Raw genomic sequence first — 13,351 nt, 5'->3', positions numbered from 1 at the left:
CTAGATTCAAGTCTTCAGATTTGTGATTTAATGTTTTTCTTGTCTTAAGGATGATTTCAGAAAAAAACAAAACGGACAAATACTCAAGGCACGTTTTGCTTGTTCTGTGAGGCTGAACTTTCACTCCTGGACCTGATTCTTATCTCCTCTGAGGCTGCCTCACTGAAAACTCAAACTCTAGTTCCTCTTTGCCCCCTGTCCACAGCAGTGAATCTCCCCTGCCTTACTCTCATGATGTACCCTAACTCTCTTCACATAGGAGAGGAGGGATTAAACCAGAGATGACTGCAGATTTTTGGACTTTTTTGCTGGACCCATTTGCATATCCTCTGGACCTCTTTCCTCCAGTGCCCAAATCAAGCTCATCCTTTCTCTCTTACTCTCCCAGTAAGTAGAGTCGCCAGCAGTTGGAAACACTTCTCCATGAAGAGAGAAGGCAAGTTAGAGGTTTTAACTCCGGGATCCTTAACCTTGCATTCTGGAGCCCTCCAGCGACCACTGTTGGTCTTGCGGCAACTGTGATGGAAAGTGTTCAAAACAGCATCTCACTAGCTCCCCCCATGTGGCATGTCAGTTAGCTACAGTGGCAGGAGCTGCCATCTGAGGTCACATTGACTTTTTGGCTTAAGGGGGATGTAAAAGGCCCTGAAAGAAACACATACAGGCACGAAATCACTTCTAATACTTGTTTCATTATCTATCATTACACAATTATTCACTTTCCCAATACCAGGAAAAAACTTTACCTTGCCTAATCAAGTGCTAAGTAGAACAAAAATTAGCAGTTTTTGGCCAGTTATAACGCTTTATTCATGCTATCACTTGGAGACTTCATCTAATTAGAATTTTTTTTATTGGAGTACAATTGCTTTACAATGTTGTGTTAGTTTCTACTGTACACCGAAACGAATCAGCTATATGTACACATATACCCCCTACCTCTTGGACATCCCTCCCACTCCCCTCCCCCAATCCCACCCATCTAGGTCATTACAGAGCACCGAGCTGAGCTCCTTGTGCTGTACAGCAGCTTCCCACTAGTTACCTATTTTACTTCTGGTAGTGTATATATGTCAGTGCTAATCTCCCAATTCATCCCACCCTCCCCTTCCCCACCCTGTGTCCGCATGTCCATTCTCTACATCTGTGTCTCTATTTCTGCCCTACAAATAGGTCCATCTGTACCATTTTTTGATTCCACATACATGTGTTAATATAAGATATTTGTTTTTCTCTTTCTGACTTATTTCACCCTGTATGACAGACTCTAGGGCCATCCACATCTCTACAAATGACCCAATTTTGTTCCTTTTTAACGGCTGAATAATATTCCACTGTATATATGTACCACATCTTATTTATACATTGCTCTGTTGATGGACATTTAGGTTGCTTCCATGTCCTGGCTATTGTAAATAGTGCTGCAATGAACATTGGGGTACATGTAACTTTTTGAGTTATGGTTTTCTCTGGGTATATGCCCAGTAGCAGGATTGCTGGGTCATATGGTAGTTCTATTTTTAGGTTTTTAAGGAACCTCCATACTGTTCTCCATAGTGGCTGTATCAATTTACATTCCCACCAGCAGTGCAAGAGGGTTCCCTTTTCTCCACACCCTCTCTTGCATTTATTGTTTGTAGATCTTTTGATGATGGCCATTCTGACTGTTGTGAGGTGGTACCTCATTGTAGTTTTGATTTGCATTCTCTAATAATTAGTGATGTTGAACATCTTTTCATGTGCCTCTTGGCCATCTGTATGTCTTCTTCAGAGAAATGTCTATTTAAGTCTTACGCCCATTTTTTTGATTGGGTTGTTTGTTGTTTTGATATTGAGCTGCATGAGCTGCTTGTATATTTTGGAGATTCTTTGTCAGTTGTTTCATTTACAAATATTTTCTCTCATTCTGAGGGTTGTCTTTTTGTCTTGTTTATGGTTTCCTTTGAGGTGCAGAAGCTTTTACATTTAATTAGGTCCCATTTGTTTATTTTTGTTTTTATTTTCATTACTCTAGGAGGTGTGTCAAAAAAAATCTTGCTGTGATTTATGTCAAAGAGTGATTTTCCCTATGTTTTCCTCTAAGGCTTTTATAGTGTCTGGTGTTACATTTAGGTCTTTAATCCATTTTGAGTTTATTTTTGTGTATGGTGTTAGGGAGTGTTCTAATTTCATTCTTTTACATGTAGCTGTCCAGTTTTCCCAGCACCACTTATTGAAGAGGCTGTTTTTTCTCCATTGTATATTCTTGCCCCCTTTGTCATAGATTAGGTTACCATAGGTATGTGGGTTTATCTCTGGGCTTTCTATCCCATACCATTGATCTATACTTCTGTTTTTGTGCCAGTACCATACTGTCTTGATTAGTGTAGCTTTGTAGTACCTCCTGAAGTTGAGGAGCCTAATTCCCCCAACTCCGTTTTTCTTTCTCAAGATTGCTTTGGCTATTCGGGGTCTTTTGTGTTTCCATATAAATTGTAAAATTTTTTGTTCTAGTTCTGTGAAAAATGCCATTGGTAATTTGATAGGGATTGCATTGAATCTAGATTGCTTTGGGTAGTATAGTCATTTTCACAGTACTGATTCTTCCAATCTGAGAACGTTGTGTATCTCTCCATCTGTTTGTGTAATCTTTGATTTCTTTCATCAGTGTTTTATAGTTTTCTGAGTACAGATCTTTTGCCTCCTTAGGTAGGTTTATTCCTGGGTATTTTATTCTTTTTGTTGCAATGGTAAATGGGAGTGTTTCCTTAATTTCCCTTTCTGATTTTTCATTGTTAGTGTATAGGAATGCAAGAGATTTCTGTGCATTAATTTTGTATCCTGCAACTTTACCAAATTCATTGATTAGCTCTAGTAGTTTTTTGGTGGCATATTTAGGAATTTCTATGTATAGTATGATGTCATCTGCAAACAGTGACAATTTTATTTCTTCTTATCCACTTTGTATTCCTTTTATTTCTTTTTCTTCTCTGATTGCTGTGGCTAGGACTTCCAAAACTATTTTGAATAATAGTGGTGAGAGTGGACATCCTAGTCTTGTTCCTGACCTTGGAGGAAATGGTTTCAGTTTTTCACCATTGAGAATGATGTTTGCTGTGGGTTTGTCATATATGCCCTTTATTATGTTGAGGTAGGTTCCCTCTATGCCCACTTTCTGGAGAGTTTTTATCATAAATGGGTGTTGAATTTTGTCAAAAGCTTTTCTGCATCAATTGAGATGATCATATGGTTTTTACTCTTCAATTTGTTAATATGGCGTATCACATTGATTGATTTGCATATATTGAAGAATCCTTCCATCCCTGGGATAAATCCCACGTGATCATGGTGTATGACCCTTTTAATGTGTTGTTGTATTCTGTTTGCTAGTATTTTGTTGAGGTTTTTTGCATCTATGTTCATCAGTGATACTGGTCTGTAATTTTCTTTTTTTGTGATATCTTTGTCTGGTTTTGGTATCAGGGTGATCGTGGCCTTGTAGAACAAGCTTGGGAGTATTCCTCCCTCTGCATTTTTTTGGGAGAGTTTGAGAAGGGCAGGTGTTAGCTCTTCTCTAAATGTTTGATAGAATTTGCCCGTGAAGCCATCTGGTCCTGGACTTTTGTTTGTTGCAAGATTTTTAATTACAGTTTCAGTTTCATTACCTGTGATTGGTCTGTTCATATTTTCTATTTCTTCCTGGGTCAGTCTTGGAAGGTTATACCTTTCTAAGAATTTGTCCATTTCTTCCAGGTTGTCCATGTAATTGGCATATAGTTGCCTATAATAGTCTCTTATGATCCTTTGTATTTCTGCAGTGTCAGTTGTAATTTCTCCTTTGTCATTTCTAATTTTATTGATTTGAATCCTCTCCCTTTTTTCTTAATGAGTCTGGCTAAAGGTTTATCAATTTTATTTATCTTCTCAAAGCACCAACTTTTAGTTTTATGCTATTGTTTTCTTTGTTTCTATTTCATTTATTTCTGGTCTGATCTTTATGATTTCTTTCCTTCTACTGACTTTGGGTTTTCTTTGTTCTTCTTTCTCTAGTTGCTTTAGGTGCAAGGTTAGATTGTTTATTTGAGATTTTTCTTGTTTCTTGAGGTGAGATTGAATTGCTATAAACTTCCCTCTTAGAACTGCTTTTGCTGCATCGCATAGGTTTTGGGTCATTGTGTTTTCATTGTCATTTGTTTCTATGTATTTTTTGATTTCCTCTTTGATTTCTTCAGTGATGTCTTAGTTATTTAGTAGCGTATTGTTTAGCCTCCATGTGTTTGTGTATTTTATAGTTTTTCCTGTGATTGATTTCTAATCTCATAGCATTGTGGTAGGAAAAGATGCTTGATACATTTTGTATTTTCTTAACTTTACTGAGGCTTGATTTGTGACCCAAGATGTGATCTATCCTGGAGAATATTCCGTGTGCACTTGAGAAGAACATGTATTCTGCCACTTTCAGGTGGAATGTCCTATAAATATCAGTTAAGTCTTCTGGTATATTGTGTCATTTAAAGCTTGTGTTTCCTTATTTACTTTTTTTTTTTTTTTTTGGCTGCATCGGGTCTTTGTTGCTGCTCACACAGGTTTTCTCTAGTTGAGGCAAGCAGGGGCTACTCTTCGTTTCGGTGTGCGGGCTTCTTTCTCATTGCAGTGGCTTCTCTTGTTGTGGAGCATGGGCTCTAGGCATGCGGGCTTCAGTAGTTGCAGCACACGGGCTCAGTAGTTGTGGCTTGTGGGCTCTAGAGCAGCACAGGGTCCGTAGTTGTTGTACATGGGCTTAGTTGCTCCGTGGCATGTGGGATCTTCCCAAACCAGGGATTGAACCCGTGTCCCCTGCATTGGCAGGCAAATTCTTAACTACTGTGCCACCAGGGAAGTCCCTCCTTATTTACTTTCTGTCTGGATGATCTATCCATTGCTGTAAGTGGGGTGTTAAAGTCCTCCACTATTATGGTGTTACTGTTGATTTCCCCTTTTAGCATTTGCCTTATGTACTGAGGTGCTCCTATGTTGGGTGCATAAATATTTATAATCTTCTTGGATTGATCCCTTGATCATTATGTAGTGACCTTCCTTGTCTCTTGTAACAGTCTTTATTTTAAAGACTTTAGACTTTTTAAAATCTGATATGAGTATTGCTACTCCAGCTTTCTTTTGATTTCCATTTGCATGGAATATCTTTATCCATCCCCTCACTTTCAGTCTGTATGTGTCCCTAGGTCTGAAGTGGGTCTCTTGTAGACAGCATATATATAGGTCTTGTTTTTGTATCCATTCAGGAAGCCTGTGTCTTTTGGTTGGAGCATTTAATCCATTCACGTTTAAGGTAATTATCGATATGTATGTTCCTGTGACCATTTTCTTAATTGTTTTGGGTTTGTTTTTGTAGGTCCTTTTCTTGTCTTGTGTTTCCCACTTAGAGAAGTTCCTTTAGCAGTTGTTGTAGAGCTGGTTTGGTGGTGCTGAATTCTCTTAGCTTTTGCTTGTCTGTAAAGCTTTTGATTTCTCCATCGAATCTGAATGAGATCCTTGCCGGGTAGAGTAATGTTGGTTGTAGGTTCTTCCCTTTCATCACTAAGTATATCATGCCACTCCCTTCTGCCTTGTAGAGTTTCTGCTAAGAAATCAGCTGTTAACCTTATGGGAGTTCCCTTGTATGTTATTTGTCGTTTTTCCCTTGCTGCTTTCAATAATTTTTGTCTTTAATTTTTGCCAATTTGATTACTATGTGTCTCTGCGTGTTTCTCCTTGGGTTTATCCTGTATGGGACTTGCTGTGCTTCCTGGACTTGGGTGGCTATTTCCTTTCCCATGTTAGGGAAGTTTTCGACTATAATCTCTTCAAATATTTTCTCTGGTCCTTTCTCTCTCTCTTCTCCTTCTGGGACCCCTATAATGCAAATGTTGTTGCGTTTAATGTTGTCCCAGAGGTCTCTTAGGCTGTCTTCATTTCTTTTCATTCTTTTTTCTTTATTCTGTTCCACAGCAGTGAATTCCACCATTTTGTCTTCCAGGTCACTTATCCGTTCTTCTGCCTCAGTTATTCTGCTATTGATTCCTTCTAGTGTAGTTTTCATTTCAGTTATTGTATTGTTCATCTCTGTTTGTTTGTTGCTTTATTCTTCTAGGTCTTTGTTAAACATTTCTTGCATCTTCTTGATCTTTGCCTCCATTCTTTTTCTGAGGTCCTGGATCATCTTCACTATCATTATTCTGAATTCTTTATCTGGAAGGTTTCCTATCTCTGCCTCGTTTAGTTGTTTTTCTGTGGTTTGGTCTTGTTCCTTCATCTGGTACATAGCCCTCTGACTTTTCATCTTGTCTATCTTTCTGTGAAAGACAATAGTGTATTAAATAGAAGTTGTTACGAGTGTTTATGAAGTCAAAAAAAAGCTTATGATTGTCTGCCAATTGTTATTTCAAGAGAGTGATATTTTAATAATCAAATAGTATATACAAAGAAGTTAAGATTTGTGATATCACACTAATTAGATATTATTATTAAAAATTTATATCATATGTAAAGCATTCTTAAAATAGCTAAGTTGACTTTTGCTATGATATTAGAGATGGAAATATATATAAATAAAACATGTATATGTAAAACATATTAGGAATTCTGTAAAATTAGTACCTGGTGGTATATAATAGGGCATCATGGAATGAGACGAAAACAATTAAACTTTTTTTTTATTTAGCATGATTAAACAAAGTGGAAACGTAACTGAAGTATACAAGCTCATTGAGCTATTTTAAGAGTAATTTTGTTTCTTGGGCTTTTTTTTGTATTTGCCTCAGTTATTTGGAGACATAGAGGTAAGCCAAATCAGTATCTGGGTATATACCTAGATCCAGGTGAGTATAGGGGTGAAATAATGGTGTGAATTGTGTCACATTTATATTGTAATTATGTATGCCTAAAAAAAGATGGGAACATTTATTAGAAATTTTTTTTATCTCCTAACAAGAAAAGTGTAATTAAAAATTTTTTTAATAAAAATGTATTTGCTTTAGTTTCTGAAAGTAAAGGAAGGGTATACACAGACAAACCACATGCATACAAACATTTTTTCTGATGGTAATTAAGTTAAAAAACACAATAAAATAGCACAAAATGAACTGAGCTCCTATATATTTTTAAGAGGCATGTGAGTCACCCAGGATCGTGTGGTGATTATCAATAAGCTACACTCTATGAAATATTTGTTCTATATTACCACATACACTCCATTTTACCCTGCATCCTAATGCTGCTAAAATATAGTAGAAAGCAGCAGCATAGTACAGGGAGATCAGCTCGGTGCTTTGCGATGACCTACAGGGGTGGGATAGGGAGGGTGGGAGGGAGGCTCAAGAGGGAGGGGATATGGGGACATGTGTATGCATATGGCTGATTGGCTTTGCTTTGTAACAGAAACTAACAGAATTGTGAAGCAATTATACTCCAATAAATATCTATTAAAATAAATAAAATAACATAAATATCATAACATAAAATATAGTAGATTTGAAGGATAAATATAACCATTTTAACCTATGATGTTTGTTTTCAGTAAATTCAAATTAAATATTTAAATGTGAATTTTAATATGTGGCTTGTTCTAAATAAAATATTACCACGTAGGTCTAATTTTTGCAACCAAATATTTCATATAAAGATACTTGCCTCTTTACTACTGAAATATAGGGTAGGTCTCCACATTTCACTCTTTTATCCAGTGGGTTTCATTTGTTTTTTTGTGTTTTCTATATGAAATCAAAGGAGCAGTGAAGGTTGACAGGCTTATAGGAGATAATATTGACTCACCAACCACCCAGCAACTTGCAGCCTTATAACTTTTATTGTTTTTACATAGAAAAATTCATCTTAAATTGAAATTTTGGTCTAATTCTGAAGATTCTGTTTGGCAGAAGTCATGGGTGTATCTGTGTTTCTCTGTCCTTGAGATTCAGAAATGCCAAAGGTGTTCTAAGATTCAGTAAACTTGAGTGTTTCTGCATGATACATTAAATGTATCATACTTTGGGATTATTTTAAAAATTTATTTTTGCATTTCTGCACATCTCAATACTTTTGTTTTAGTTAAAATAACTTGTTACTGTAGAGAACTTATATTTTTTTTAAAATGCTGGCTTATGTAAAACCTTTGTACAAAACGATCCTCTTAATTTTTATTTATTTATTTTATTTTTGGCTGTGTGGCTCTTCGTTTCTGTGTGAGGGCTTTCTCTAGTTGTGGCGAGCGGGGGCCACTCTTGATCGCGGTGCGTGGGCCTCTCACTATCGCGGCCTCTCTTGCTGCGGAGCACAGGCTCCAGACGCGCAGGCTCAGTAGTTGTGGCTCACGGGCCCAGTTGCTCCGCGGCATGTGGGATCTTCCCAGACCAGGGCTCGAACCCGTGTCCCCTGTATTGGCAGGCAGATTCTCAACCACTGCACCACTAGGGAAGCCCAAACGATCCTCTTTTTAATGGCCTTGGCATCATTGTCAAGTGCCTGTTTGATTCCTTTCAAAGTGTAACCGTGTGACAGTTGCTCTGTAGACCTTTGGTGCATCTTGATTCCTTCTTTTCATGCTTTGTCAAACATAGGCTTGGCCGCAAAGAAACCTGTAAGTAATGGAAGGAAACACTCTGCTGGTAAAGAATGTTATGCTCCTGAACCTCTACCACCTGGTGTGTCTGGTTTCCTGCCGTGGCGTACTGCAGAACGTGCAAAAAGGAACAGGTAATGGGCTTGCATTGCCTGTCTTTTTCAGTCGTTCAGAATTCTTTATTTTGGAACTTCTATTATGTGGGCGGTCTCTGGTGCTTTCTATAGAGGAAAAAAGATAACTCACACATGGCTTCTGCCTAATGAGCCCTCTCAGGAAGAAAAACAAAAAGTAATTGGGAGTTTCAAGTTGCTTCTCAAGTGTCACAACAGAGGTAACCCCGTGGGAGTCTTGAGGAGACTAAAATTATCACCAATTGTGCAGGTGAGAAAAGTTTCACTAAAGGCAGGTGTAGTTGAGCCAAGCCCTACAGCACAGAAGTAGGAATTTGGGTATGTACGAATGGGAAAAAAGACATTTTAGGCATGGGAAATAGTTTAATGCAGAATGGATGAGAAATATGCATTAGACCTATTCTAAATCAACTGGCTTATTAACTCAGTAAATCAGATTTAGTGAGTCAAACTAGCTTTACCTGACTACTTATCCAGGGGATAGCTGTTCATAGTAATTTTTGTCACAGAACAGTAAATAAAATTGTTGAACTATAGCTTTAGGCTTGCTAAGTGAAATAGATTGCTCTAGATGATTTTCAAGTGACTTACTTGGTAGTATTCACGAAATTGGGGATTAACAATTGCTTAAGAAAACAAAGAGAACTGATTTTAAATAGTACTTGAAGTAGTTACTGTGTAAAATATCTGTTCAGTTGCTCATGTTAAATGGATGTTTATAATCCCCATTGGACAACCGACTACTTTTTGGCAGATGGTAATGTGAATTGTTGTTGCATAAACTATAGTGTTGAATCCCCAGTCTTTGCACTTGAGTTTAACAACTCTGTGGTTTCCTATCTTCTTCTTGAGACACTTAATATCAGGTCCATCCTCGTCACAAAGAGTGGTAAATTAGAGAATGATTAATATCACCATTTAAAGAAGTTATATATCTAATGGGTAGTGCCAGGCCCATTTGCCTCAGAGAATCTGAATTTTTACAATATAATCTAAAGGAGAAATTTAATTACTAATTATAAGCAAAAAAATTGCACATTAAAGAAGATGACAAGTTTTCATCTATCCAGTTAGAGAAAAACACACAGTCTGTCTTTCAAACACGTACATTTTGTATTGGCAGGGATTTTTCTTATTAAGCAATTATTTATTGACCGTCTACTTTGTGCTAGGCACAGGTGCTGGGGATAAACACTTAATAAAATACGCCCCCTATCTTCAAATAACTTGCACTCTAAGTGAGGAAGTAAGCCAACAGTTATAGTAGAGGTTATATACCAAGTGATACATCGCTGATGGCAGTATAAAATCTCAGAAACCTTTTGGAAAGAAGTTTGGAGATAGGTACCTCAGAGCCTTAGAAATGTTCATTTGCTTTGATCTCAAACTCACTTTTATGGATTTATTGCAAGAACGTTATTCTCAATATGGAAAAAAGCATTCACGCATAAAAACGGTCATTTTGTCTTATAATATTGAAAAGTTGGAAAGAATTTAAATGTGTAAAATGGTTAACCAGTAAACCCACTCAGTGGAATATTTTGTAGCCCACAAAAAAAAACAAGGTTATGAATCCCCTGATTATATGAGAAATGATTGATTTCAATGTTAAATGGAGAAAAGTTGAACATAAAATTTGATATCCAATATGATGGGAGCTTTGTCCCAGAAAAATCACCCTAGCCAGTGTACAGAAGGGAGGAAGGAGAGCAGATGACAGGAAGGAAAATTATTCCAAAGCCTTATCATTAGTCTTATTTAAGTAATGGAATATCAAGCAATTTTACTTTCTAACTTTTTTGGTTCCATATTTCCATGTAAGGGACATGAATTATGAATACTTTGTAGGAGGAGGGTACCCTTTTTCACAAAAATTTAACACTGTGTTCTAATTCCCTCCATTAGAGGGAGAAATTATTTCATGTAATTGCACTTTGATGTGCTATATAGAACCAGTCAGGAATTTTAGTCTACTTTCCTCTGACTGTGGTGAGGGTTTTTTGTTTGTTTGCTTATTTGTTTAGAATTTCTTTGCAATCAGTTTTAGAAGATTGATTAAACCATTATATTAAAAGTAGAGGAATTTTGCAATTTTTTCCCCTTTTTCCCCATTGAAAACTTGACTGGCTTTAGTAATGAAACATTAAAGAATTTGAAGTTCTTAGGCTCTCAATTTTTTAAACATGTTCTGAATATAAAGATATATGTTCATTGAGCAAATGCTTGAAAACAATGAACAACTTATTGAAGGAAATAAAAGCCACCTCTGCATGTACACACACCTAATCTGCTCTTTTGTCTTAGAAAAGTATCAAAAATATTTTGCTATGTCACTGAATACTCTTCTACATCAGAGAATTTGATTAAGCTTATGCACCATCTCCCAGGAAAAACACACAGATATATTTTGAATGTAGAACTCCTGAAGCCCATTCATTAACTCTGGTGGAGACCTCCTGTCATTCTTTTCTTAGTGGCTTCATAGCGCATTCCTTCAGATGGTGAGCTGTTTTTATTGAAACCAATCCCAATTTGGAGGCTCTTAGCTTTCTTCTAGGGTTTGGTTATAAACAATCTTATGACATCACGTTGGTAGATAAATCTTTGCCCACATCTTTGATTTCCTTAGGGTAAACTCCTGATGTAGGATTGTTGTTAGGTACCAAAAGCTACTCTCCAGAAAGTGACACCAGTTCCTCTCCCAATGATGGCATATAATAGAGTTCCTCATTCTTTAAGTGATTGTTCAAAGCAGTTAAAATGTATAAATATACCTTACTGTTCTCATAAGTATTCTGATTGTTTATCGCTGCATAAGAAACCACCCCGAAACAGTGGCCTAAAACAATGACAATCATTTATTTTGTTCATGAACCTGGAGGTTGAGTAGAATATTAATTCTTTTACTACACTCTTACTGACTGAAAACAATACCTATTAGACTAGCTCACAGTTCTGCAGGTCAGAAGTCCAGGCACAGCGTGACTGGGTTTCCTGCTCAGATACACACGGGAACATGTGGTTTCCCTCCTGAGAGTGTTAAAGCACGTGGAATTTAAGTGTAACACACTGAGCCCCAAATGTTGGATGTTCACCATAGTTTGTGTGGGTCACAGAGCTGAAATCGGGATGTCAGTCTGGCTGTGTTAGCATCCAGAGGCTCTGGGAAAGAATGCCTCCAAGCTTCTTCGGCTTGTTGGCATAATTCAGATTCTGCAGTTGCAGGACAGAGGTCCCCATTTCCTTGCTGGCTGTCAGTCGGGGGACAGTCTCAGCTCCTAGACGCCTCTCGCTTGCCTTCCCTGCCACAGCATTGGACTTCTTCAGAGCCAGCAATGGAGAGTCTCCCTCTTGTCCCTTTTGTACTTCAATTCAGGAAGAGTTCAGGTCCTTTTCATGGGGTGCCTGAGTAGGTCACATCCACCTAGAATAATCTCCCTATCTTAAAAAAATCAACTGATTTTGAACCTTAATTCCGTCTGCAAAATCCCTTCACTGCCGCACCTAGATTTAGAGTTTGATTGGATAAGTGGAAGGTTTGTGCACTTCAGTTAAGTAGGAGTCTTAGGGGCTCTGTTAGAATTCTGCCTATTGCAAGCAGTGTCCCCACCTCAAGGACTGAAGTGTCTTAGTTCCTAAAACTCCTAAGAGAGTTTATCAGTGTTCATTTTATTTTATTGACCTTGGTGAATGGGAAGACTACCACCTCCGTGAACAGGAATGGCACCCAGCTTCCTGAGTCCACAGTGTGGCTTGCTACTTAGTGGTGTGACCTTGGCTGTGCTGCTCTACTTACTCTACTTCTCTGCCTCTGTTTCCCTCATCTGTAAAATAACACGGAGTTAGTGATTGTTCTTTCCTCGTAAGGTTTTTTTTTTTTTTAATAAATTTATTTTATTTATCTATTTTTGGCTGCGCTGGGTGTTTGATACTGCTCACAGGGCTTTCTCTAGTTGCGTCGAGCGGGGGCTACTCTTCGTAGTGGTGTGCAGGCTTCTCGTTGCAGTGGTTTCTCTTGTTGCAGAGCATGTGCTCTAGGCGCGCAGGTTTCAGTAGTTGTGGCACACGGGCTCAGTAGTTGTGACACGGGGGCTCTAGAGCATAGGCTCAGTAGTCGTGGCGCACGGGCTTAGTTGCTCTGAGGCACGTGGGATCTTCCCGGACCAGGGCTCGAACCCGTGTCCCCTGCACTGGCAGGCGGATTCTTAACCACTGTGCCACCAGGGAAGCCAAGCCCCCTCTTATGGTTTTGATAATTAGATTATTTAATGCCCAGGGAACTCCAGGAAGAGTGCTTGACTGTAAATTGCTTTAAAAGTGATTACTTTTTAAAAATATGCTTTTGAATCTGCAATTATGCAATTCAGGTATGTTAAGCATGTTCATTAATAGGACTTCCTACTATAGAGAGACCCACAAATAAAAATAGAATTTTTCTTTCTTGGTCTTAACTATTTATTTCTGACTTGCTATGTTATACACATATGCCTTTTATGGTGGGCTGCCACAAATTTATGTTGGAAAAAGTAGAATTTAAATAAATCTTTACTATGCTAATTTGATAGATTTTGATAATTCATTTCACTAGCATGGTATGATATTACCAGTAGCAGACTAAAATCTGAATTCACTTCTGGCTATG

The sequence above is a fragment of the Eschrichtius robustus genome, chromosome 11, assembly GCF_028021215.1.
Source record: "Eschrichtius robustus isolate mEscRob2 chromosome 11, mEscRob2.pri, whole genome shotgun sequence".
In the NCBI taxonomy this organism is placed as follows: Eukaryota; Metazoa; Chordata; class Mammalia; order Artiodactyla; family Eschrichtiidae; genus Eschrichtius; species Eschrichtius robustus.
Note: the sequence above shows the minus strand (reverse complement) of the source record.